Here is a 27,400-nt window from a genome sequence, read left to right on the forward strand (position 1 = left end):
ATAACCCTAAAGTAACTGTGGTGTCGGTCTAATCCGGCGTGACGTCCAAGTATCCACTTTGGTTGATTTTGCATTTCATTTCAAGTTGATAACTAGATGATGTTGTAACTTGTTGTTCCTTATTTGATTTCCCGTTTTAAGTTTCAAGATGTTAACTTCGAGAAATAATGCTTTATGCATTGTATTGGAAGTTTCAATGTTGGTTAAATTGCATCGATATCATGGTTTGTGTTTTAATGTTCAAATGTAGCCTAGGAATGATCCTATAGATTCATTTGGAACATAGACGTTAGGTGGCATGACCCACTTTAGTTGTTTTCCTGTTTTAGATTTGAAGTTGAGGACTTTGAGAATCCATATCTTGTTGCTTAGTATAACATGCTTCTATATTGTTTAAATTGCCTGAATGATGTGATTTATGCTAGAAATGATCTAAGGTAGCTTAGGATGATCCCTGAGTCACACCTTTGACATAGACATTAGGTGGCATGATCCTTTTGAACTGTTTCATGTTAGTCAAAAAATCTGAAAGAAATCGAGTCTATGCATGCTCATCTCGTACGTGTAAACTTGTTTACTTACCCCGAAGTTACTGGTGGTTTTAGATAGGTACAAAGACTTGGTTTATGATGTTCATCATTCATTGGATGTCTTGTAGCCTTTAAGTTTCCAATTCTTGCAAGTGTTAGCATGAAATACCTCTTTGTAGCCTTATTTGTTCAAACTCGTACCTTTGGTTCCATTTATGTAAAGTGTACATAAGTATACATCTTTCCAATGTATTTGACATGTATGAGATGAGGCCGGAGTCCAATGACATGTATTTTATATTCTATGCACTTTCGTTTACAAGGTTTTCTATGAAAATGTTGAAAAATGCTAAGTCTTTACTTCATAACTTTTGCATCGGGTGTGGGAAATTCATTCCATTTCTTTCATAGGGTTTCTATAATCATGTTTGAGGTGTGGCCAAGGGCCAAACACCATTTCGTTCTAGACTTCACATTTTAGTTCCATTTATTGCGTTTTTAGGCATTTTTAGTCGTTGAGAGGTCATATTTTGCATTGGGGTTATTTTGAGGCCGCGGACCATTGGGATGCATCCTAAATGTCTTTTTACGTTTGCGTGCATGTCCACATTTCATAAAACTCGTAAGTTTCAACTTTTGATTCATTTTTGGGTGATTTTATGCATTTTCATGGAAAATTCATGCATGGGGGTGTCCTTTGAGTTCTTCCTTGTTTCGATATGTTTTGGATGCTTGTATGGGGCTAGGGATTATTTTCAAACTTGTTTGGATCATGTAGAAAGCATGTAGAACCCTAAGATTGGCCCAAGCACCATTTCTATACATTGCAGCAGCTTTTCACAACTGCAGCAGATGTGTCGGTCGGCTAGTGAAGCTCCATCAGCCGGCTGACAAGCCCTCGAGACCATTCTAGTAGGCTTTTTGGGATTTTTGGCATTTCGGTCGGCTGACCATGGGGGTTCGGCCGACTGACGATGGGGTTTCGGCCGGCTGATAATGCACTTTCGGTCGACCGAACCTCCCTAGAACCTGCTCTTTTCAGCTTCTTTTGGACAACTTTTTTGCATCATCTTCAGAAGGTTATATCTCCTTCATTTTAAATCCAAATTGGGTCGTTCTTGATTCTGAACTCAATAGCTTGAAGTTGGCTTTCCAATGGTACCAACCTTTCATCTTAACTCCAATTATGCTGTGCGTTATTCTAGTTTTTGTGGGATAGGTTCGTGGTAACTCTTAAACGGAGAAAGCCACTTGTTCTACTTTCATATCTTTTCCGCCTAGACTCAGAATCAGGCGATTCTTAAGTCTAACTTCGTTCATTTTTTGTTGTCTTTCCAATGGTGTACACGGTGGCACCCATTTTAGTGTGAAATGACCATTTTGCCCTTGGTTTATTTCTTTTCAGGTTTGGCATTCTTGCTTTATTGCCTGGCTCATTGAGTACTGTGACTTCATAGGGAGTCTTCTTTGTGCCTTAGGGATGATGTACGTCTCTTGAGGCCATTTCGTTTCTTTTACTTCCGTATTCCAAATTCGTTATCGAATCTACGTTCGGTTCATCACAGGACACATTGGCTTAAAAACCAGGGTCGTCACGGGTGGTATCAGAGCTCCCGGGTTTGAATCCCTTGGACGACGAGTTTTGGGTGCATATCATGTTTCTGTTGCTTTGTTTTACGTGTTTATATGTTTCATAATAATATATTTTGGTTTGATAACATGTTTATCTGCTTATGTGCCATATGTGGTATGCTAACTGTTTAGCTTGTTTTGATTCTATTGTAAAAAGCATGACATATGATGTGTGCTAGATTAGATTTGTATATACATGACTGTGTTGCATATTTGGCATGACACGGGATTGGTCATTGAGGCATGAGTTGAGGTTGATGGTGATTGTAGTCACAGTTTCTTGGTAGTTTAGGTCGTTGTTGACCTAGAGTTGGCTTTGGATAGGTGGAGGGTCACCTTTTGTTTAGGTTCTCGTGGGGTGAGCCATTAGCCGTAGCCGTCGTGCTGGATTTGTTGGTTTTAGGCCATGATGAGGTTAGGGACCTCTTAGGATCCTTATTTGTTTGGGAAGGTTCCTCTGAGATTGTAATTTTCATGGGCGGGTATGTTTATAGGCGGGTGCATGGCACTGTCATGCTACTGTACTGGTTAGCTACGAGCGCAGTTCAGATGGAATCAGCGTTGGTTTTTGTTCCGATAGGCGTAGTCCTTTTGGTTAGTGATTGTTGGTCATTTTAGGGACGATTCTTGAGATTGATTCGGTTGTCCGATTGTATGGCTAGAATAGCCATTTCATTTGAGTTCTCCTTGCGTGATGACGCTTTTATGGTCGAGTCGATTAATCGATGTTTTGGGTTGGTGAGAGCATTGCACTATTAGTGTCACTTGTAGTGTCACCTTTAGATTTGGAGATAGATTGTTAGAGTTTCACCGTTGTGGTGAGGGCTCACGTTTGTTTTGAGACAGGTTGTTGTCACATTGGTTTTTGGAGTCGGATTATGATTAGGATTTATTTTCCTTTTTTCTAGACACTCTAGGACACGATGTCCATGGGGTTCATTGTTGCATCATTTTATCTTTTGCAGTTTCGTTTACTACCATGTTAGTAGTATGATTTATGTTATTGCGATGCATGAGTTGGTGGAGGTTTATCCACAATTGTTTTCTTGCTGTATGACATTAACGTGCCTTACATATATGCTTAGAGATGTCATGTTGTTACTGTGCTTTAGTAACATATTTTTGTGCTTACGTGGAGACGTGCTGCATATACTCTTGACTTTGTCTATGTGAGTAAATTTACTTATTTGGTAGTTGCACTCCTTATCATATGCATGACTCTGATGTTTGGTGTTCCTTTTTGTTTCCTCAGTCTCACGTAGTGTGTATGGTTTCGTTGTGAGATTCCTTATAGAGGAGTTGTCATATTTTTTTTATCTTGAGTTGTCTACTTCCTTAAGGTGGGAAGAATGCTCCATCTTCGTGTTCGTCGTGTTGACACTTGTGGGAGAATAGGGTTTCTCTTCTTTTTCTTGGTTCGTGTTTGGGACTTCACAAGGAGTGAGTCACTTCTCTTCGTTGCCTTGTGTACGGTTTTGGGGTTGATTAGTCCTTGAGGATCACCATTGTTATCTTGAGTCCTTGGTGAGGATTTGGTGGATTTTGGTCGACTTACTTCCATGTAGGGGGTGGAGTCTTTGACCTTGCTGTCTTTCGTTTCAGGGGTGGAGTTGTGGTGTCATCCTTTTCAGGACTGGCGGTTCCTTTTCTTTTGTGTCTTTCCTTGGGGAGTTTTGCTGTAGTTGTTGATGGAGTTGTGCTCAGAGTGAGTTGATTGGTGCGAGATCATTTTACGGGGACTTATGTCCATATCATTGAGGATTTGTTTGATTCGTAAGGTGAGCTTGATGCTCTTTTGAGAATATCTTTTGGAGACTTGTTTCAGTTTAGGAGACTTGGATATTAGTGACTCTTAGGAGAAGTTTTGAAGGATCGCTGTTGGATTTGGCTTGTTTATCGAGTTTCTCGTCTTAGTTATGGTTAGGCGTAGTTTTGAGGAATTGTAGTTCTAGTGATAGGGATGTGGATTTGATGTTTGATTTCGGTGTGGTTTTGTAGTTGATCTGTTTCTAGGAGGTATGTAGGACTTTCGATGAAATGTCTTGTAGTGAGGTTCGTTTTGATTTTTGGAGGTGTTGATTTGTTTGTCAGGCCTTGGATTTTTGATTGATGTTGTTAATGGGAGTGTTTTGAGACGTTAAAGTTGGTTTTGTTGTATTGAGGATTTGGGGCCTTAAGCCTAATGGTGCCCCTGACATTGTTGTCAGAGTTTGGGATTGGCTGGGATGGTCTAGAACATCGTTGGACCATATTTCAACTTTCACAGATGTCTGGTTCCCACATTGCTTTTGGCCATGATTGTTTTGCGACATTGATGCCATTGGTATCGAGAGGTTTCATGGGTAAACCTAGTGGGGGTAGGTTATGAAATAGTGCCTTATAATGTCATGCTACAGTACAAATTGTGTGTTGTGGGCGAGTGCTAGTTGTCGTCGATGCTACCTTACTGACGAGTAAGTGTGGGCGGGCATTAGGTACTGTCATTGCTACCACACATTTGATTACATTATGGGTGGGTTCTGGTCGCTTTTCGTACTGCCACGTTGTCTTTGTTCTATACTTTAATTTGATCTGTGATGATCTTGGAGTTCTTTGGTGGTTTTTTTTGGATCGGTATGATGGTTTATCAGGAGGAATGTTTACAGTTGTTGCCTTTCCATTCCTTTGTTTGACCTTTGGGTTCTGTGTATGACCTTTGACTTATCGTGTGGCCGTGTGGTCACTTTTCTTTAGAGAGGTTGTCCTGTCGTAAGCACATGGGTGCGAATGACATTGGTTTGTGCATTGACTTTCAGTTTTGGGATTGCTTTTGTAGCATGTTGTGTGGGGTACTTGGAGATGCACTTTGTATTTATCCTGGTTTCGCCTTTTGTTGTTGGGGCTAGATTCCGGGAACGAAATCTCTTTAAGGTGGGAAGGTTGTAATGACCCGGTCATTTTCTTCGTTTCCTTTTTCCTTAAATTTTGCGGATAATTTATTTTTTTTTTTCGTTGTCTCTTCGTTTCTGTTTTTGGTTTTTCATTGCTTAGTGCCGTCTTGAGTGCTCGAAAAATGGTTTCTGAGACTCTTTCGTTCGGACTGACAACTTCCTTTAGGGACCGAGTCATTTCCTCATTTTCACTTTTCGGACACTTTTCACTTTTCGTCATTTTTCCTATTTCGTCTTTTCCCTGTTTGTCACTTTTTGACACAAACTCACTTTTCGTGCTTGGATTTGGTTTTTAACTTCATGTACCTTCGTCTTGAGTGGTTTCCACGAAATACGTATATTTACTTTTGCAAAAAAGTACTCTGGTTACTCCAGTGTCCATAGGGGCATGGATGCACAGTTCTTTGGAATTATTTTCTTTTTTTGGGGTGTTTTTTGTAAATATCTTTTGAAGATATTTTATTTGAGAGGTTTTTAAGAAAATATTTTCGGAAGATATTTTCATTCTGGGCCAATTGTGCAGTTTTCACTTTTTGGAGGGGCCATTGTGCAATTAATGAAAGTTAATGCAAAAATGCCTCGTTTTGAGCCTGAATCCTCGTACGGGATTCATTTTCACTTTTCGTCGAATCGTGTACTCTTGGATTTCCCTTCTGGTTGTTTTTCTCCAGTTTCAAGGTTTCTGGCCCTAGTTGCCGTCGAACTTGTTTGGGGCATATCTTTCTGCTCGAGACTCAGTTTTTGACGCCGTTTCTTTCATTGTTCGCATTTTCTCATTTTGAATCTTTTTCATTCACACAGTTTTGCCATTTGAGCGCGTCTTCCCAAATTTCACTTTTCTTGACCCGGCGGTGCCCTTTCGGGACACTTTTAGGGTTTCCCTATAAATAGAAAGTGTTAAAGTCAAAAAAGGAGATTTTATCATCTTCCTCCCCTCCCTTGGCCAGAATTCATGGCAGCCATGGCTGCCACCTTCTCTCTCCTCCTTTGAACCACTTTTCCTTAGTGAAAAGTCTTCGGCCTTAACGTTTATTGTTCGCCTTGACGTGTTCTACCTTTCACCCTTATTTGAGTTCATTTTTGGCCAAATTTTGAGGTTGGGTTTGAGATCAAGTTGTGATTTTCATAGGGCTTCTTTGGAGTTTAATGTTTATGGCGTTGTCCCCGACAAAACCCCGAAGTATTGTTGGATTCAGAACCGTTTCATTTTGATGGCTTTTAAGATTTTCATATCAAATTGAGGTAGGAGGTGTTATAATTTCATATTGTTGTTATCTTGCATGCTATTGGTGTTTATACAACTCATATGCATGTTTAGGTTCAAGATCTAGAATTTAATTTAATTATTTTCTTTGTTAAAGATTTAATCCTTATGATGTTATACAACTTGGAATTGAATTGTAACTTGCTAGAAAATTAGGCCTTGGTATGGTTGTTGATATATATTAAATTTGGATCATTTGGTTTAATATTGTAATATTATTTAATATTTATCTTTGGTGAAAGTTTAATTTACATGGATGTAATAAGAATGAAATCAAGTTGTAATATGATATTTGGATAGGCCTTGACATGTTCTTTAACATAGGTTGGTTTGAGAGCATTTGGGGTTGTTTAAAAATCTAGAGAAATTTGATTAATTAGCTTAATTAATTTTGTTTTAAGTGTTTTAATCACTTAATTGGTTATTTGATGTTATATATATGAATTATAAATGTGATGACTATGCTATGTCGTTCAACATATATTAATTTGAGATTATTTGGAATCAAATTGGAAGCTAGAGAATTTATATTTAATTAAATTTAATTTAATTGCTCCATGGATTTAATTGTGTATTAGAAGTTGTTTCTATGTGTAAATCATGGACTTGGACTTGTTGTACATTCACTTGGTTACATTTTGAGCATTGGATAACATAGTTGTTATATTTATATTCATGAGAATATGTTTTACATATTGAATATATCATTGTCTTGTGTAATGAGTTGCACATTTTGTATTTGACATCTTTCATGCCATAGTTGTTGTGAACTTAGAGCATGTATTGTATGTGTTTTCAAAATTTGGTTGTCACGGTAAATAGTTGATTATCTTGTATATATATGTTGATATATACGTTGTTACACAATTTGTTGATTTTGGAAACTTGGGGACGTCGTTGTTTGGCTACGGCTAGGACTTGGTTCTAGTACAGGGGATTGTCCCTCTATATAGTCTAGTGTGCACATAGGGAGGTTTACCACGGGCTAGTAACCCTAAAGTAACTGTGGTGTCGGTCTAATCTGGCGTGACGTCCAAGTATCCACTTTGGTTGAATTCGCATTTCATTTCAAGTTATGTTGTAACTTGTTATTCCTTATTTGATTTCCCGTTTGAAGTTTCAAGATGTTAACTTTGAGAAATCATGGTTTATGCATTATATTGGAAGTTCCAATGTTGGTTAAATTGCATCGATATCATGGTTTATGTTTTAATGTTCAAATGTAGCCTATGAATGATCCTATAGATTCATTTGGAACATAGACGTTAGGTGGCATGACCCACTTTAGTTGTTTTCGTGTTTTAGATTTCAAGTTGAGGACTTTGAAAATCCATATCTTGTTGCTTAGTATAACATGCTTCTATGTTGTTTAAATTGCCTAAATGATGTGATTTATGCTAGAAATGATCTAAGGTAGCTTAGGATGATCCCTGAGCCGCACCTCTAACATAGACGTTAGGTGGCATGATCCTTTTGAACTGGTTCATGTTAGTCTAAAAATTTAAAAGAAATCGAGTCTATGCATGCTCATCTCATACGTGTAAACTTGTTTACTTACCCTAAAGTTACCGGGGTCTTTGGACAGGTACAAAGACTTGGTTCGTGATGCTCATCATTCCTTGGATGTCTTGTAGCCTTTAAATTTCCAATTCATGCAAGTGTTAACATGAAATACCTCTTTGTAACCTTATTTGTTCAAACTCGTATCTTTGGTTCCATTTATGTAAAGTGTACATAAGTATACATCTTTCCAATGTATTTGATATGTATGAGATGAGGCCGGAGGCCAATGACATGTATTTTATATTCTATGCACTTTCGTTTACAAGGTTTTCTATGAAAATGTTGAAAAATGCTAAGTCTTTGCTTCATAACTTTTGTATCGGGCGTGGGAAATTCATTACATTTCTTTCATAGGGTTTCTATGATCATGTTTGAGGTGTGGCCAAGGGCCAAACACCATTTCGTTCTAGACTGCACATTTTAGTTCCATTTATAGCGTTTTTAGGCATTTTTGGTCGTTAAGAGGTCATATTTTGCATTGGGGTTATTTTGAGGCCGCGGACCATTGGGACGCGTCCTAAATGTCTTTTTACATTTGCGTGCATGTCCATATTTCATAAAACTCTTAAGTTTCAACTTTTGATTCATTTTTGGGTGATTTTATGCATTTTCATGGAAAATTCATGCATGGGGGTGTCCTTTGAGTTCTTCTTTGTTTCGACATGTTTTGGATGCTTGCATGGGGCTAGGGATTATTTTCAAACTTGGTTGGATCATGTAAAAAGCATGTAGAACCCTAGGATTGGCCCAAGCTCCATTTCCACACATTGCAGCAGCTTTTGACAACTGCAACAGATGTGTCGGTCGGCTGGTGAAGCTCCATCAACCGGCTGACAAGCCCTCGAGACCATTCTAGTAGGCTTTTTGGGATTTTTGGCATTTCGGTCGGCTGACCATAGGGGTTCGGCCGACTGACGATGGGGTTTTGGCCAGCTGATAATGCACTTTCGGTCGACCGATCCTACCTGGAACCTTCTCTTCTCTGCTTCTCTTGGACGGCTTTGTTACATCATCTTCAGAAGGTCATATCTCCTTCATTTTAAATCCAAATTGGGTCGTTCTTAATTCTAAACTCAAGAGCTTGAAGTTGGATTTCCAATGGTACCAACCATTCATCTTAACTCTAATGATGCTGTGAGTTATTCTAGTTTTAGTGGGATAGTTTCGTGGTAACTCTTAAACGGATAAAGTCACTTGTTCTAATTTCATATCTTTTCCGCCTAGTCTTAGAATCAGGCGATTCTTGAGTCTAACTTCGTTCATTTTTTGTTGTCTTTCCAATGGTGTGCACGGTGGCATCCATTTTAGTATGAAATGACCATTTTGCCCTTGGTTCATTTCTTTTCAGGTTTGGCATTCTTGCTTCATTGCCTAGCTCATTGAGTACTGTGACTTCATGAGGAGTCTTCTTTGTGCCTTAGGGATGATGTACGTCTCTTGAGGCCATTTTGCTTCTTTTACTTCCGTATTCCGAATTCGTTATCGAATCTACGTTCAGTTCATCACAGGACACACTAGCTTAAAAACCAGGGTCATCACACGTATCTTTACTTTTGTAGGAAAGTACTTTGGTTGCTCCTGGTGTCCATAGGGGCAAGGATGCAAAGTTCTTTAGAAACATTTTTGTTTCTTGGGGTGTTTTTCATAAATATCTTTTGGAGATATTTTATTTTCGAGGTTTTTAAGAAAATATCTTTTGGAAGATATTTTCATTCTGGGTAGTTTTGCAGTTATCCCTTTTTGTAGGGGCCATTGTGTAATTAACGAAAGTTATTGTGAAATACCTCGTTTTGAGCCGGGATCCTCGAACGGGATTCATTTTCACATTTCTTCGAGTCGTGTACTCTTAGAATTGTCTTATAGTCGAACCTTACAGTTTTTAAGTTTTCAACTTCAATTAGCGCCAAACTTGTTTGGGGCATATCTCTCTGCTCGGAACTCAATTTTTGATACCGTTTCTTTCATTGTTCATCTTTTCTCATTGCGGTTCTTTTTTGTTAACAAAGTTTTGCCGTTTGAGCGCGTCTGCTCAAATTCCACTTTTCCGGACCTGACGAGGCCCTTTCGGGTCACTTTTAGGGTTTTACTATAAATAGGGGGTTATAAAATTAAATCAGATTATTTTCTCTTCTTCTCCCACGTTTCAGACCAGCCATTGTAGCCCAGGCTACCACCTTCTTCTCTTATTTTCCACTTTCTTCCCTCGTGTAAAATGTCGTAGTGCCTTAGCGTTTATCGAAGTCCTTGACGACACGTACCTTTCCCCTTTGTTAGAAGCTGATTCTGACCATTTTTGAGTTCGGGTTTTGAGTTCAGGTTTGGATTTTCATGGTGCCTCAAAGGTTAAAGTTGCTTCCCTCGTAGTCCTCGACATAACCTTGGAGTATCGTCGGATTCAGAGCATTTTTCTTTTGGTGGGGATTTGAGATTTCATCTCAAATTGAGGTATGGGATATTTTAGGTTTATATAAATGTTGTATTGAATGTATTTCATGCTTATACAACTTGAATGCTTGCCTAGGTATTTTATCTAGAATTTAATTTAATTATTTTCTTTGTATAAGATTTAATTGTCATGATTGTATATAGCTTGAAATTAAATTATGGCATGCTATTAAATTAGGCCTTGATATGTTTGTTAACATATATTAAATTAGGAGGATTTGAATAAGTATTACAAGTTTTATTTAATCATTCACTTGTATGAAAATTTAATTCACATGGTTGTAATTAGCATGGAATCATCTTGTAATGTGATATTAAATTAGCCCTTAGTATGTTCTTTAACATATGTGAATTTAAGGACATTTGGAATTGTTTTAAAATCTAGAGAAAAAATTAATTAATTAGATTAATTAATTTTATTTTAAGTGTCCTATTCACTTAATTGGATTTTTGACTTGATATGGTTGATGAGCTTGGCATATTCTATTATATATATTAAATTGAGAATAATTGAATAGGTTTTGAGACTTTTATTTAATTAGTTTCTTTGTATGAAATTTAATTCACATGGTTGTACTTAGCTTGGAATGAACTTACAATGTGATATTAAATTATGCCTTAACATGTTCATCAACACATATGAAAATGAGAATATTTAAATGAGTGTGGAGAACTTTATTTAATTATTTTCTTGTGTAAAATTTAATTTACTTAGTTGTGAGATAGGTAGAAATAACTTGTAAAGTATTGTTAAACTAGTCCTTGTCATGACCTTTGACTTGTATTAATTTTAGAATATTTGGAGTTACTATTTAATCTTGAGAATTTAGTTGTTCAATTTAATTAAATTCCATTACGTGCTTCCATTGAGATAGTTAGGTATTGAAGTTGTTTTCATGCTTAACTTGTAAATTTGGAACTTATTGTATGATTGCATTATTGCATTATAGTATTCCATGAGTAGAAGTTACAGTATAACTTGCTTACATACACCTTTTATATTTGATATGTTGTATGCACTGGTAGCTTGAAGACATAGGATGAATATTGAGTGTATTACTTGACTTGTTTGTGTATAGTAGTTGACTATTACATTATGTATATGTATTATACCTTGATGCATAACTTGTTGTTTTTCATAAAGTTTACAAGGCATTGTATTATGTTACGGCTAGAGCATGGCTCTAGTACGGGGGATGAGAGCTCCCCCTACAACATATGGTGCACATTGGGTGGTTCCCTGAGGGCTAGTAACCCTTAAACACCAATATACGGTTTGATTCTGGGTTTAGTATGCACCAGGTAGTACCTTGCACGCTAGTAACCCGAGATCAGCTTGCTTGGTCATTGAGACCGCATGTCCTTGTCTTTCCGCCACTACTTGATTTTGCATTCAATTGCAAATTATTTAATATGGATTGATTTATAGTTTGTGATGTGGTGTTTGACATTTCAACTAGGTGTAGTATACATGTGCTTAGTATACTTGCATGCCTTGCTTTTCAATACAAGTTAATAGTACTAAATTGTTATAACTTGCTATTTCCGTTTCTTAGATTTCAAGTTGTTAACATTGATGCATTGTATTAGAAGTTCTAATGTTAGTTAAAATTGCATTGATATTGTAATTTGTGTTTTAATTGTTCAATGTAGCTTAGGATGATTTCTTAAATTTATTTGGAACATAGACGTTAGGTGGCATAAACCGTTTCGGTTGTTTTACGCATTTCAGGTTCTAAGTTTATAACTTTGAATACCTATGTCTTGTTGCATAGTACTATATGCTCCTATATTGTTAAATTACATGAATGATGTAGTTTATGCTAAAAATACTCCAAGGTAGCTTAGGATGCTCCCTGAGTCTCACATTTGACATAGATGTTAGGTGGCATGAGCCCTTTTAACATGTTTCACCTTAAGGTGATAAATTTGTAAAATGCTAGGTTCATACATGCTCATCTCCTATGAGTAGCTTTATGTTACTCACCCCAAAGTTACCAGGGATATTTTTCAGGTACGAAGACTTGATTTGTGATGCTCATCAATCCTTGGATGGCGTGTAGCTTTTAAGTTTCCATTTCATGCAAATGTTAGCATGAAATGTCATTTTGTAGCCTTATATGTCAAAAGTTGTATCTTTGATTCCACATATGTAATGTGTACATAAGTACACCATTTATAATGTATTTGACTTGTATAAGATGAGGTCGGAGGCCAATGACATTTATATTGCATTTTATGCAATTCTTGATTCAATGAAATGTTATGAAAACCTTGAAAATTTCTAAGTCATTGCTTCATTACTTTTACATCGGGTGTGGGAATTCCATTTTTATTCTTTCATAGGGTCTTATTAATCTTGTATGAAGTTTGACCAAGGGCCAAACGGTAATTTGACTCCATTTCATTTTTTTTGAATTTCAAAATTTCGATTCCAAGTTCATTTTTATCATTTTTGGCCGTCGGGGGCTCGGATTTTGAGTCGAGGCTTCTCAGGAGCCACAGACCATTCCCGCATGCTTAGAATCATTTATTACACTTTCGTGCACATTTGTTTTAACCTAGAAATGCATTTAGGGTTAAATGCATACTTGGTGCAAAGTTGCATTTTTGAGTTTTTGAGCTTTTACTGATCTAGGGGCATTTTGGCCATTTCACAGTATATTTTTTTTCATTTCTCCTATGAAGCCGGGTAGAAAATTTGATTTCGGGAGGGGTTTCTTCTTCATGTTTTCCAGAAAAATTCGTTTGATAGCCCATTTTTGCTCTCAGATGTAGACAGTTACTGTACAGCTTTTTGGCCCTCTTGACCTCTTCTGATCTAGGGGCATTTTGAGGATTTCACAGTGAGTTTTTTTCATTTCCTTCTAGGTAATCGGGTAGAAAACTCGATTTTAGGGGGGGGGGGGGGGGGTTTCTTCTTCGTGTTTTTCCAGAAAAATTCATTTCGGACCTCGTTTCGGCTCTCAGTTCTGGCTGAATCTTTTTTTCCCCCTAGCGTGTCATGGTGCTTGTCAGGATGCTCGTGGGATGCTTGTGGGGTGATCGTGGTGCCCTGTCTTGACGTCGTGACGTTGATTTTTGTTTTCGCTCATTCTCCTTCGTCTGGACTCCAAATCGAGTGAACTTTTTTTTGAACTCGACTAATTTTTCGTTGTCTTTCCAACAGTGTGCTCGGTTGCACCCGGATCTTCCTGAATAATTACCATTTTACCCTTTTAGCCGTAAGTGCTCGTTTTTCTTTGTCATGTCGTTTCTCCTTCGTTCGGACTCCGAATCAAGTGATTCTTGAGTCCATCTTGATTAGTTTGTCATTGTCTTTCCTACGATGTGCTCGGTGGCACCCGAATCTATATTTTTAGAAATGTCTATTTTGCCCTTGGGGCTATTTTTGTCATGTTTTTCTTGTTTTCGCTTCTGTTACTCTTTTTTGAGTTCCGTGACTTTATGGGAAGTCACAGATGTGTCTCGGGAATGATATACATTCTAGGGACATCATTTCCATGTAAAAGACTATTTTGCCCTTAGGGCTTATTTGGTCTTTTTCTAATCTTTTCTTCCGCGTTTGTTCTCGTGGAGTTCCGTGGCCTTATGAAAGGTCACTTTGGTATCCTAGGGATGTTGTATATCCCTAGAGACTTGTTTTTTGTTTTCGCTTCCGCATTTCGGATCCGTTATCTGGTCAAATTACAGTTCATTACAGGACGCACTGGCTTGAAAAACCAGGTCCGTCACACATCTTGTGACATTTGGAAGGTGGAGATTCACCCACTTGTTGGCTTAGGATAGATGCACTTGTTGGCTTGGATGGTTGACAAGTGTAGGCTTAGGATTAAGCCTATGAAGGAGCCATAGATTGGTGTCAAGTATATGCACCAAATTAAGTCTTGCATTTGTGTATGTGTAAGAGGTAGTGTAAGAGCACATAGTAAGTGGAGGAATAATAGATCATCCACTCATCATATTTCACTTTATCAATTTCATTTCCTTTGTTCATAAAACTCTAACCTAGCCACCATTGAAGAAAAGCTTGGTTTAGAGCTTATTGTTTCATTTTGGCCTTCTTCCACTCACCTTAGACCTTTAACCTTGGGAAGTAAAAGTTTCCTCTCACTCTCCTCTACAAAACCCTAGTTTTGTTTCCTATTTCATGCTTGGTTACTTTGGATTATAGAGATTCAATTCTCTATTGAGGTAGGAGTTGTAGTATGTTTATGCTTTGAGTGTTTTATAATCCTTTGGGGTTTAATATATATTGTGTATATGCTTTTAATATTGTAGTCTTGCATATTATAGGAAATCCACACATATGACTTAGGATTTATTGATTTAAGCATATATGATATGTATTTATATTGTGTAGAATTATTGATATCATATACAGTTCTTATTGACTTGAATTGCTATATTTATTGTAATGATAATTTTATATTCTTGTGGATTGCTAATTATAATTATTTTAGAAGTTTATTACTATAATGTTAAGATTTAGTACATAAAGCTTATTTATGAGGCATGATTTAAATTGATAAGTTGGTGGTATTGTATTGTACATTATACCATGATGAAGACTTGTCATTTATTATGCCATTCTAAACTTGGAACCCTAAGACATGGTTTGTGTGGTTTCAAAATACTTGTGCATGGAAGGTGGTTCATTGCCTTAATTATAGTGTATAAGTTTTGAACTTGATAATGATTTTGGATTCTCTTGGGACATTGTTGCAAGTGACATGGCTAGAGTTTGGCTCTAGTGCCGGAGGTATGAGTTCTCTTTATTTATAGTGCGCACTAGGGTGGTATTCCCAGCGGGTTAGTGCCTGGAATAACCGTTTAGGTCTTGGCTTTATCCGAGATTTGATGTCCAAGTTTTCCATTATTTGATTTTGCATTCAATTCCAAGTTGACAACCAATGTTTAATTGTAACTTGTAATTTTTGTTTTTGGTGAATTGATGTTGTTAAGTACATTGATGTTGATATTGTATTGTTAAAGAATCATTTAATTTAACTTAGGATAATCCCTTAGAACACCTTAAACATAGACGTTAAGTGGAATGATCTCTTGTATTCGTCTATATTAATCTTGCAATGATGTTGAAACTTTAGGGTATACGCATGTGCTTCTTCTTACGAGTAACTTGATTACTCACCCTAGTTGTTTGGGTTATTTTATAGGTAAGGAGACAATGTTCTCAGATGCTCATCATCCATGGTGGCTTATGAGTAATTTGGAACATTTTTGTATATTGACATGCACTTGTTTAGCATGCTTTACTTTTGGATGATATATTTTGTATACCATGGATGTATGGTATTTTAGAAGCTAAGATGGCTTCTTTGATGTGTAATGTGTATCTAAGTACACTTTTTGATGCATATTTTGTATGTATAATATGAGGCCAAGGGCCATCAAACTTAAAGTTCTTAAATATGTTTTTAAAACTCAATTTTGGCCATAATAGCCTATTTTGTGAAATTGGAGGTTTGGCATATCAAAATTTACAAATAGATTGTAATGAGGCTGTAGGCCATTGTAGCGCGTCTATAACATCATTTTACGTTTGCGGGCATGTTCACATCTCATAAAACTCTTAAGTTCTGACTTTTGAACTATTTTTGGGTGATTTGTGGATTTTTATGTAAAATTCATGCATGGGAGTAAGTTTCAAGTTTCCCTTTGGTTTAACATGTTGTTTATGCTTGAATGAGGTTAGGAAATGTGTTTAAACTTGTTTTGGATCATTTAGAATGCATACATAGGTTTAAGGTTGGACTGGACACCATTCTCATGCATTGTAGCAGTAGCTTTTACTGTTATCTGCTACGTCGGTCGGCTGGTGAGAGCCATCAGCTAGTTGACACATACTCGAGACGAATTCCAGTAGCCTTTTTGTGAAAAAGAGTCATTTTGGCTGACTGATGATTTGGGTTCGGTTGGCTGATGATGGAGTTTCGGCTAGCTGGTCCTTGCCATCGGTCGGCTGATTCTCCCTGGAGCTTTCCCTTTTCAGTTTTCCTTGGACAACTTTCTTACATCGATTTTAGAGGGCAATAACTTTTTCATTTCTAATCCAAATCCGGTCATTCTTGAGTCTAAATTCAAGAGCTTGAAGTTAGCTTTCCAATGGTACTAACTACATATCAAAAATCCAACTATAGTGAAAGTTATAATAGTTTTAGTGAGATAGGTTCATGGTATCTCTTAAACAAAAAATGCCACTTCGTTCTATTTTCATATCTTTTCCGTCCGGACTCCGAATCTGGTGATTCTTGAGTTTAACTTCATTCATTTTTTCTTGAATTTCCAATGGTATACACAGTGGCATCCATTTCAGTTTAAAATGACCATTTTACCCGTGGGTCATTTCTTATCGAGTTTGAAATCTTTGTTTCAATACTTGGCTCATTTGAGTTCCGTGGCTACATGGGGATTCATTTTGGTGCCTTAGGGATGACTTACATCTATATAGGCCATTTTACATCTTTCGCTTCCTCATTTCGGATCCGTTATCGAGTCATCTTTCAGTCATCACTGACGCACCGGGTTTATAAAAACTTGGGCCGTCACAGGGTGTTAACTTTGGGTTGTACCGGTTCACTTTCTTCATTGGAAATACCAACTTGGTTGTCAATAACTCTTTCACATCTCAAAGTGGTCACCGCGTTTACATGTTCAAGTGTATGACCTTTCGAAGAGGAATTAGTCTCCACAACGAATTGTTGCTTCGGTGATGGATTCAAAGGCATTTTTCCTTTGTCTATTGCATTTAACGTGCTAGCTATTTGCTTGACTTGGGTTTCTAGCTTTGCAATCGATTGGGAGTGAGAATGAAGCAATTGAGTATTTGCCTCCCAAGTACCCAAAGCGAATAAAACTTTTTCTTCAAATGCGGGACTTCTTGAATTACCTTGAGAATATGATGATTGGTTTGGAAAATGAGAGTTTGAAAATTGGTTTCCATTTGAGGCTTGGTAAGATGAATGATAACCTTGGGAACCTTAGTTTTGCATAGGGGGTGGAACAAACTTGTTTTGGAAACCACTTTGGGGAGGGTTTGAGCCTTCCCCTTGGCTTTTCTAAGAGAAATTAGGATGGTTCCTCCACCTGGGATTATAGTGAGTGCCATAGGGATTATTCCCTTGGTTAACAAATTTGGCATTTACTTATTCATGGTGTTCACTATGCGCATGTCCATGAGGACAATTGGAAGTAGAATTCAAAACACTAGAACAAGTCATGCATGATTCATTGGAAAAATGATGAGTATGATTAGGGGAGGAAAAAACTTGATGGGCCGAGTTTTGATTGATCAAACCTTTGGGATAGAGACTTCACTTCGGCAACTATATCATTAGAATTATCAACTTGATATAAGCCTACATCCTTCCTTCCACCTACATTTCTACCATTTTTAGATGATAATAATCGGTGCATTGAGTTTTCACTCATGCTCTCATATAAGTGCCACAGATCATCTTTATGCTTATCAAGATAAGAACCACCCATATAAACATCAAACATACCTTTATGGTTGTCCGATAAACTTTCAAAGAAGTATTGAACTAATTGCCATTTAGGGATGTCATGGTGAGGACACTTCCTAAACAAATCATTTAACCATTCCCATGCCTCGTGAAACATTTCCCTATCCCCTTGTGAGAATTCATGAATTGAAGTTCTCATTGCATTGGTCTTAGATATCGAATAGTACTTCTTCAAGAACTCTTGTTGCATTTTTGCCCAAGTAATTATAGAAAAGGTCTCAAATTATTGAACCAATATTTTGCTTTATCTTTTAGGGTGAAAGGGAAGAGTTTTAACTTCAAAACTTTTTCCGGCATGTCCGTGTATTTCATGGTGTAACAAACTTCCAGAAATTCATCTAAATGCTTATAAGGTTCTTCAATTGGTAGCCCATGGTAATTGGGAAGCATTTGGATTGTTTGTGGTTTAATCTCATAATAGTGTGTTCTAAATGGAGGGAGTTGAATGCATGTTGGTGCATTATACTCATTGGGCACATAATGGTCTCTTAAAGCAAGGGAATGATTCACAATTGGTGGCTCTACATGAGCACCATGTTTTGCTTGAACAACGGGAGGTGGGGGCGGTGCAAAGAATGGCCTTGGCATTCCCATTGGAACTTGGCCTTGTTGTTGTGGAATGAAAGGTCAAGGCATGCCTAATGGTACTTGAATATTATCATGTTGATGATGCACATTAGGGTGAAGAATGCCTTGTTGGTCGATATGACCAAGGTCTTCAACATGGTCCTCATTATGGAGATCCATTGATGAAATGGAGTTACTTGAATTACCCCTTCCCCTTGGATTATGAACAACTGATTCAATATTAAAATTCAATGGGACAGGAGTAGGATTCAAAGACCTACAACCATGCATGCATAATCAAAACAAGCAACAACTAAACAAATGGCAATTAGCAAGCACTTCTCCTCCATAATAGGTTAATTAACAATAAATCTCCACATACATTGATCCCATACTCCCATGCTTTCAACAAATGCAAGAAAATAAATTGCCACCACGCGGGCCGACGATTTAATTAATGAAAATAAGAATTGTCACCACGTGGGCTGACGATTTAACTAAGTAAAGGGAGTTAGAATAGCTTACAAAGGGTTCTTAAGTAACTTTAAAATGTTTTTAAACTTTTTGCCTTGCTTTGCTTTGTAATTTTTTTATTTTTTATTTTTAGCTTTCTATACTTTGCTTAGCGTAGCTTGCTTCTTTGTTTTAGAATTCCTTTGCTTCACTTTCCTTAGCTCCAAGTACCTAGCCAATCAAGAACAAACATAATAAGTAAACAAAGTAAAATAAAGTAAAAACAAGATCAAAGGAGTACTAATTCTTGTCTAATCCTAAAATATAGCGTTGCCAATCCCCGACAACGGCGCCAAAACTTGGTATGCATAGTGTTGTAGGGTGCATCAAAGCTTAAAGTGTGATAAAATGTGGCCAAGTTTGAATTTGTAAAATGCCACTACCACTACTAACTACTACTAACGTAGCAAGAGTGAGTAAGGATCATCCCAAGGGAAAGGCAAGGTATTTTGGAATCAATGTTGGATTAGTAGGTCGAATGATCAAAAGAGGGGTTTGTTGGTTGAATTATACTACAATTTAAGCTAAAATAATGCAATGTAAGATAACTAAATAAATGAGGTGTAGAGAATAAGAGAGGATTCTTGGGACACATAGTTCACCACTAAGCATTACCTTACTAGACATTCAATATTTGATAGATTAGGGGGATTATATGTTGTAAAGGAAGTGTGTGCCATTAATTGAAATATTAAACTTGGATGGCCAAGTAAGCATACATTGTCTAATCAATCTAGTGAATAGTACAACATGTCAAATTAAGCCATTAATCATTCCATAAGCCCACAATTAATGCACATTCAAGAAATTAGAGAAAAATACTACTTGTAGTCATAAGCATGGATCATCAAACAACAAGAATGGATTATCCACCTATCTAGGAAATTAAAGCAATTACACTACAGCTATGCTAATGACATGAAAATTAAACTAATTAAATTAAGGAGGTGACATAATCCATCAAGAAGTAAGTATGAACCATTAAATAAACCAAAAGAGTAATCAATTAAGCACCATGCCTTGACCATCACTAGATTCATTATATCAACACACATCTCCTTTGGGGTGGTTGACATTGGGTTAGTATGTTAATTCGTTTGGAAAAGTGTTCACTGTTCACGGTTTCATGTCCCTTCGTTGATCTTGAGACCCTTGCAGTTGTCCTTGGGTACTTCATGATCTATTTCTTGGTGTGACCATACGTACGATCCTTGTTTGATCCTTCTGGGAGTGTTCCTGATTTTGGGGATGAAATCTCCTTAAGGAGGGTAGGTTGTAATGGCCCGGTCATTTTCCTTCCTTTCATTTTTCTCCATTTTTGCGGGTTAAATTTTTTTTTTTTCGTTGAAATTTCCCTTCGAGTAATCTCACTCTTAGTGCTCAGAGTTGGTTTTTGACTTCACGTACTTTCATTCTTGTTGGTTTCCTTGAAAGACGTAGCTTTACTTTTAGAGAAAAGCTCACCGATTATTTCCTTTTCCCGCAGGGGCATGGATGAAGAGATTTTTCAGAAACATTTTTGTTTCTTGGGGTATTTTTCGTAAATATCTTTTGAAGATATTTTATTTCAGGGGTTTTTAAGAAAATATCTTTTGGAAGATATTTTCATTCTGGGCCAGTTGAGTAGTTATCCTTTTGTATAGGGGCCTTTGTGCAATTAATGAAAGTTAATTGCTAAGTGTCTCCTTGGGGCTTGAATCCTCGTACAGGATTCATTTTCATATTTTGTCGAGTCGTATACTTTTAGAATTGTCTTGCGGTCGAACCCTACAGTTTTCTGGTTTTCGGCCCCAGTTAGCACCAAACTTGTTTGGGGCATATCTTTCTACTCGGGACTTAGTTTTCGACGTTGTTTCTTCTGTTTTTCATATTTTCTCATTTCAATTCTTTTTTATTCACGGAGTTTTGCCGTTTGAGCGCGTCTGCTCAAATTCAACTTTCTCAAATTCAACTTTTCCAGACCTAGTGGGACCCGTTTGAGCACTTTTAGGGTTTTTCTATAAATAGGGGTCTCTAAAATGAAAAATAAGATATTTTCATCTCTTTCCCCTCTCTTGTCCGACAGCCATGGAAGCCCAAAGGCTGCCACATTCTGTGTCCTCTTTTGAACCTCCTCCCTTTAGTAAAAAGTGGTGATGCCTTAGTGTTTATTGTTTGCCTTGACGAGGCCTCCGATTCTAACCAATTGAAATCCCGTTTTGGCCATTTTTTGAGTTCAGGTTTGAAGCCTAGTTAGGATTTTGGTGTGGCCTCCTTGGGGTTTAATGATCACCTTGTTGTCCCGACAAAACCCCGAAGTTACGTCGGATTTGGAACGGTTTCATTTCGGTGGAGATTTGAGATTTCATCTCAAATGGAGGTAGGGGATTTCTTAGGTTTATATTTGAGTTGTATTGATTGTTTTATAAGCATAAACAACTTGTGAGCATGCCTTTGTTCAAGATCTAGAATTTAACTAATTATGTTTTATGTTTAAGATTTAATTCTCATGATGGTGTGCACCTTAGAATTAAATTGTGGCATGCTAATCAATTAGGCCTTGGTATGTTTAGTAACATTTATTAAATTGGGAGCATTTGAATAAGAATTGTAACTTTTATTTAATATTTATCTTTTGTGAAAGTTTAATTCACATAGTTGTAACAAGCAAGAAATCAGCTTGTAATGTGATATTAAAGTAGGCATTGGTGAATTCTTTAACCTATGTTAAATTGAGGACATTTGGAGTTATTTAAAAATCTAGAAAAAATTAATTAATTAGCTTAATTAATTTTATTTTAAGTGTTGTAGTCACTTAAATGGATATTGGGTATGATATATGTGAAGACTATGTTATGACCTTTAACATATATTAATTTGAGCCCATTTAGAATTGATTTGAAATCTAGAAACTTTTCATGTTAGGTTGAAATTCTCTTGAAATGTAGTATGTTTAATTACCTTGTGAGCATGCTACTAACTTGTTGTAGAATTAACACTTGTGGTCTATAAAGATGGTAATTTAACTTAACATGATATGTGATATCATTGTTTTGAATAACTTGTTTAAATATATCTTGTGTAGGTATATAGCTTGTTTAGAATATCACTAATATTTACCATGGGAGCTAGCTACAAAAGTGTGATATATTTAGTGCTTGTGGCTTATATTAGGTAACTTGACTTAGTTGTTGAAAGATATTCTTGTGTTATATATAAATTGCATATTTAGGGCATGACATGTCATATGCTATTTAAACTTGAATTCTAAGGCATGAATTGTGTGGATTCAACTTTACTTGTGCATGGAAATGTGGTAACTTGCATTTGATTTTGTATAAGTTTCGAACTTATTGATTTTGGAAAGCTTGTGAAGACATAATTTATGTGATGGCTAGGGTTTGGCTCTAGTACGAAGACAAGAGTCTTCTAAGGCATAAGTGCGCACTAGGTGGTACCTTGTGGGTCGTAATTACCCAAAAATACTTGCTTGGTCTAGCGACCACATGTCCTAGTCTTTCCACTATTTGATTTCACATTTAATTTCAAGTTATTAATCATGGATTACTTGTAGCTTGAGAATTGATGCATACTTTTGGTATTTGAATCCTATTTAGTATACTTGAACTTGTATACTTTCTCCATGAGTATAAATTTCATTTTAGTATACTTGTGCCGGGTATACTTGTCTTGTGCATACTTGTTTAGCTTAGTATACTTGTGGTTGTATACTTGATTTATGAGTACTCTATATATATTGAATACTTGTGTATGTATGCTAGATATTGCTTATCTTGTTTAATATGATTTAGGGTACTTGAAAATGATGCTTGTATGTAGTGTATCATGTTTTAATACGGTTTAGTGTACTTGAGCATGTATACTTGTATGCCGTAGTTCATTTCAATTACATGAATAGCTTAGGATGATCCCTAAGTCTTATTTATGATATAGACGTTAGGTGGCATGATCCTTTTGAATTGCTTCATGTAAAAGCAATAACCTTGTAAAAAGTTAGGTCTATGCATGCTCATTCCCTACGAGTAGCTTTATGTTACTCGTCCCAAAGTTATCGGGGTCATTTTTCAGGTACAGGATTCAAGATTTAGGAATTTGCAATTGCCTTAGGTGATATATAGAATTGAAGTTCTTTTAAATGTATTCTTGTTCACATGTAAGTGTTAGCATGTTTAATTTTTACTTTTAAAGTTGTATTATATAGTTAGGCCAAAATGTCATTTCTGCCTAGAAACATGTAATGTGTACCTAAGTACATTTTTTGACGCTTAATTTATATGTATGACATGAGGCCGAGGGCCATTAATTTTAAAAGTTCACAAGTATGTTTTTAAACTTGTTTCGGATCATTGGAATGCATATATGGCCTTAAGTTAGACCTAACATTCCACCATGCATTGCAACAGTAGCTTTTGCTACTTTCTGTTTTGTCATTCGTCTGATTGTTGGTTTCTGTTTCATCGTTCGGCTGATTGTTGGTTTTTGTTTCGTCATTCGGCTGATTGTTGCTTTCTGTTTCGTCGTTCAGTAGTCAGAACGCCTTATCATGAAGGTCAGAACGCCTGACTATGTAAGTCCGAACGCCTGACGATGTAAGTGAAAACGTTTGACCATGTAGGTTAGAATGCCTGACTATGTAGGTTAGAACGCCTGACTATATAAGTCTGAACGCTTAACCATGTAGGTCAGAACGCCTGAGCATGTAAGTTAGAATGACGGACCTTGTGAGTCAGAATGACCAACCTTGTGGGCCAAAACGACCAACCTTATGAGTTAGAACGACTGACCTTGTGAGTTAGAACGACCAACTTTGTGAGTCAGAATGACAGACCTTGTGAATCAGAATGACCAACCTTGTGAGTCAGATTGACTAACTTTGTAGGTTAGAATGACCGACCTTATAAGTCTTACCGAGTGAGCGCTCAGTGTTGAAGAGTACCAAACGAGCGCTCAGTGTTGAAGAGTGCCGAATGAGCACTCAATGTTGAAGAGTGCCAAATGAATGCTCGATGTTGATGGGTGCCGAACAGGCGCTTGGTGCTTTGGTTTTGGACAAGCGCTCGTCCATGCCTCAAAACCTTTCTTTTATTTTGCTTTGATCGTCTTTCACTTCCACATTTCAAATTAGTTATCGGGTCGTTATTTGGTCATCACTGACGCACTGGGTTTATAAAACTTGGGCCGTCACAAGGAAGGCTTTCTTTAACAAGTTCCTCATCCTCCTCTCTTACCTCTATAGTGGTCACCGTTTCCTCACTCTATAGAGTAGCAATGGCTGGGATAAAATCATGATCAAAACAAGGAAAGTCCTCATTAATCATGTTGTGCTGTTTTGGATTAGCCATTGATGGACTCATCAACTCCTCAAATTGCTCACTTGTTATTTCTTCCTCTTCACTTTCCTCATCCTCATCTATATAAATTGAAGTTCTTGTCATTTGATCATTTGTCTTTTCCTCCTCCTCTTGATGAGAAAGAATACTTGCAATTTGCTTAACTTGAGCTTTTAATTTGGCTAAAGTTTGAGAATGAGAATTAATAAGTTGAGTTTGTGAAATATGCACATCAAGCAAAGCTAATACTTTATCTTCAAATCCGAGTGAGTACCTAGAAGGTGGTGGAGTTAGTTCATCATAAAATGGTAGGGGAGGGTAATAGTCACAAGGAGGATCAAAAGAGTGTTCAAGTCAATAATAAAATGATGCATGTTGAACATTGGACTAAATCCTATAAGGATTAAAATATGATAGAGGGGCATAAGGTGAAAGGATGTAATTTCCCCCAAAACTTAGATCAAACAATTCCTCTATTCAAAATTAAAATCCAAATACAAGAAGAAAAAAAAAAATTTGGCCTCCACACGGGCCGATGCTTAGACAAAAATTTAAGCAATATAATGAGACTTAACAAGGGCTATCTCAAGCATGCAAAGAAGTGCACAATTAAAATACAAGAGTTCCAAGAATTTCTCACAAAGGTCCTTAAGTAACCTCAAATTCCAATGCTAGCTTTAAGCTCCAATGAATACTTTAAGATCCAATGTTTTCCTTCTTTGTAGTCAAGTACCTAATTGACAAATAATATCAAGAATAAGAAAAAAATATACAATAGAAAATAAAATAAAAAATAGAAATAATCAAATGAATACTATTGTCTTGTCTAACTCTAACAAAATTGTTAATCCCCGACAACGGCGCCAAAATTATGATGACTACCCGAGCGTGTGTACAAAATAATGCACAACACTTTGAGTTTATAAATTAGTGTCAAGTGAGCATCATACTTTAAATTTATAAACAACTTAACACCTATACTATGCAGTATAAGTGAGAAGGGATCGTCCTAAGAGATTATACATTTTGGAATTTAACTTCGACTCTAATGTATCAAAAGATTGCAAAGGAATGTTAGATTGTTGATTAAACTAAGATTCAATTAATTAAAATGCAAGTAAAACAAAACTAAGTTGAGATAGGGACTTAAGGGATGAGAAGTGAGGTCTTGGGGTGCATTGGATTCGCCACCAAGCTCGTTCCCCAAACCTCACACTTTCAACTAATTTGGGGGAAAACATTCTTGTGAACAAAATGCGACTACCAATTCTGAAATTTAGCATGGACCATCAAATTAAAGAATGAATTGTCTACCTAACCAACAAATAAACTAATGTGTAGCACAACCCATCAATTCTAAGCATGACCCATCAAAGTAGTCAGCAATTGTAGCACATATCAATCTAAAAAATTATGGAATTTGTAATAATAAGCCATGGACTAGCAAATCAAGTATAGATTGTCTACCTAACTAAAAGCGTGAATTAAATTGTAGAACAACCCATCAAGTATAAGCATAACCCATCAAATTAATTGACAAATTCATTCAAAGAAAACCATGCATAGCCATCACTAGATTCTCAATCAACCACACATAGACATGCAATTAATATAGAAAAAATAGTGTTGAGATCAATTCCTAAATAATCACACATAAGACAACATGTAATCACATAGAGAATCATTAGAAAGAATTAATTCATAGAAATCAAAGGAGAACCTAAGATTCATTAAATTCACATGGCTAAAACACTAATCACAAGATATTATTCCCCAAAAAGTATGAAAGAGATAGAATTTTAGATTACAAACTTGGGGCTCATCCAAGTCCTAAGGAGAAGTCTAGCCAATCATGGAGGAGGTGGATATGGTCTTGGAACCCTCAAGGGCAATCCCCAAACATGGCTCCGTTTTCTTCCTCTTCTTCTTTGTTGAATTCCAGAGAAAGAGAGTGTGTAGATCTTGAGATATGTTCTTGGTGTCTCCACTCTTCTCTTTTCTTTTAACCTTAATCTCTAACTTTTTTAGAGAGAAAAACTACCTATTACCATGTAAAAGTAAAATTAAATTCAAGACAAACAATAGATTATAAAATGGTACATTTCCCTTTAAATACAATGTCCTTGGAGTAGTGAACAAGTTAGAAAATAGGCTTTTAAAATATCTAATCCCACAGTTATGTGGTAGGTGGAGTTTATGCGAGCGGGAATAAAACAGCTCGTTGCCAGCGTATCTTCGATCGATCAAAGAAATCTTTGATCGATCCAAACCTACTGGTGGCAAAATTCTGCATTTTTTTTTTTTTTTTTACCTTTTGTGGATTTTTCATAAATTTTCTCAGAACTTTTGCATGACTCCAAAAAGGCTGTAATGGATTTTTTTTAGCCCGTTTGAACCTTATTGACCTAAAAATAGACAAAAACATAAATTAGTACCAAAATAGGAAAATAAAGATAGATGAATGGACTAAAATATCCTAACTTATGTGCTAAAATGCATCACATTTTAACACTCATCAGTATTCAAAGGCCAGCTTGCTACTGCTGATGCCAAAGTAAAAGAGTTGAAAGCTAAGAATCAGCGTTGGAGGGAGTCGGTCTTCACTTGTGTAACAGCTGGGAAGCAAATGCAAGACCGTTATTCTTCCCTTATACCCTTATTCAGTGCCAAAGCTTTTAGATTCGGCTACCTCCAAGGCTCGGGCAACAAAGAGAAAGTCCCGGAGGCATTTGATAAGCATATGGAGGTATCGTTTCCTTATACTGATGGTCCCAAGGCTTAAGAGGCGGAGGTATTGTTTGCAGAGATGGTGAAGTGTCACCAAGTGGGTCCTCAAGCTCCTAGTTCTTCAAATATTACTCTGGCTCAGGCCTTAGGCCAAAATATGGTAGATGCCTTTGCTTCTACTCCTTTTGATCCCAAAAGGAAATGATTTTAATTATGTAATTTTTTCTAAACAAGTAGATCTTTTGTCTTTGAACAATATTTATAATGTAATATGGTTTCCTTATTCTGCATTTTTAAAGAGTTTCTATGTCTTTGATAACTTTTTATACTTTTTGTGGACCGAAGATAATTG

At 36.6% G+C, this 27,400-nt stretch overlaps 1 pseudogene; it reads left to right on the forward strand.

Annotated features, from left to right (window-relative positions):
* The first annotated feature begins 17,946 nt into the window (after positions 1-17,946).
* LOC132287539 (small nucleolar RNA R71) lies at positions 17,947-18,045 on the forward strand (annotated as a pseudogene).
* Positions 18,046-27,400: the final 9,355 nt, after the last annotated feature.

This window comes from Cornus florida, unplaced genomic scaffold, assembly GCF_030987335.1.
Source record: "Cornus florida cultivar Cherokee Brave unplaced genomic scaffold, ASM3098733v1 CherokeeBrave_3.0.0_Hap2_Chr11, whole genome shotgun sequence".
NCBI classification, from domain to species: domain Eukaryota; kingdom Viridiplantae; phylum Streptophyta; class Magnoliopsida; order Cornales; family Cornaceae; genus Cornus; species Cornus florida.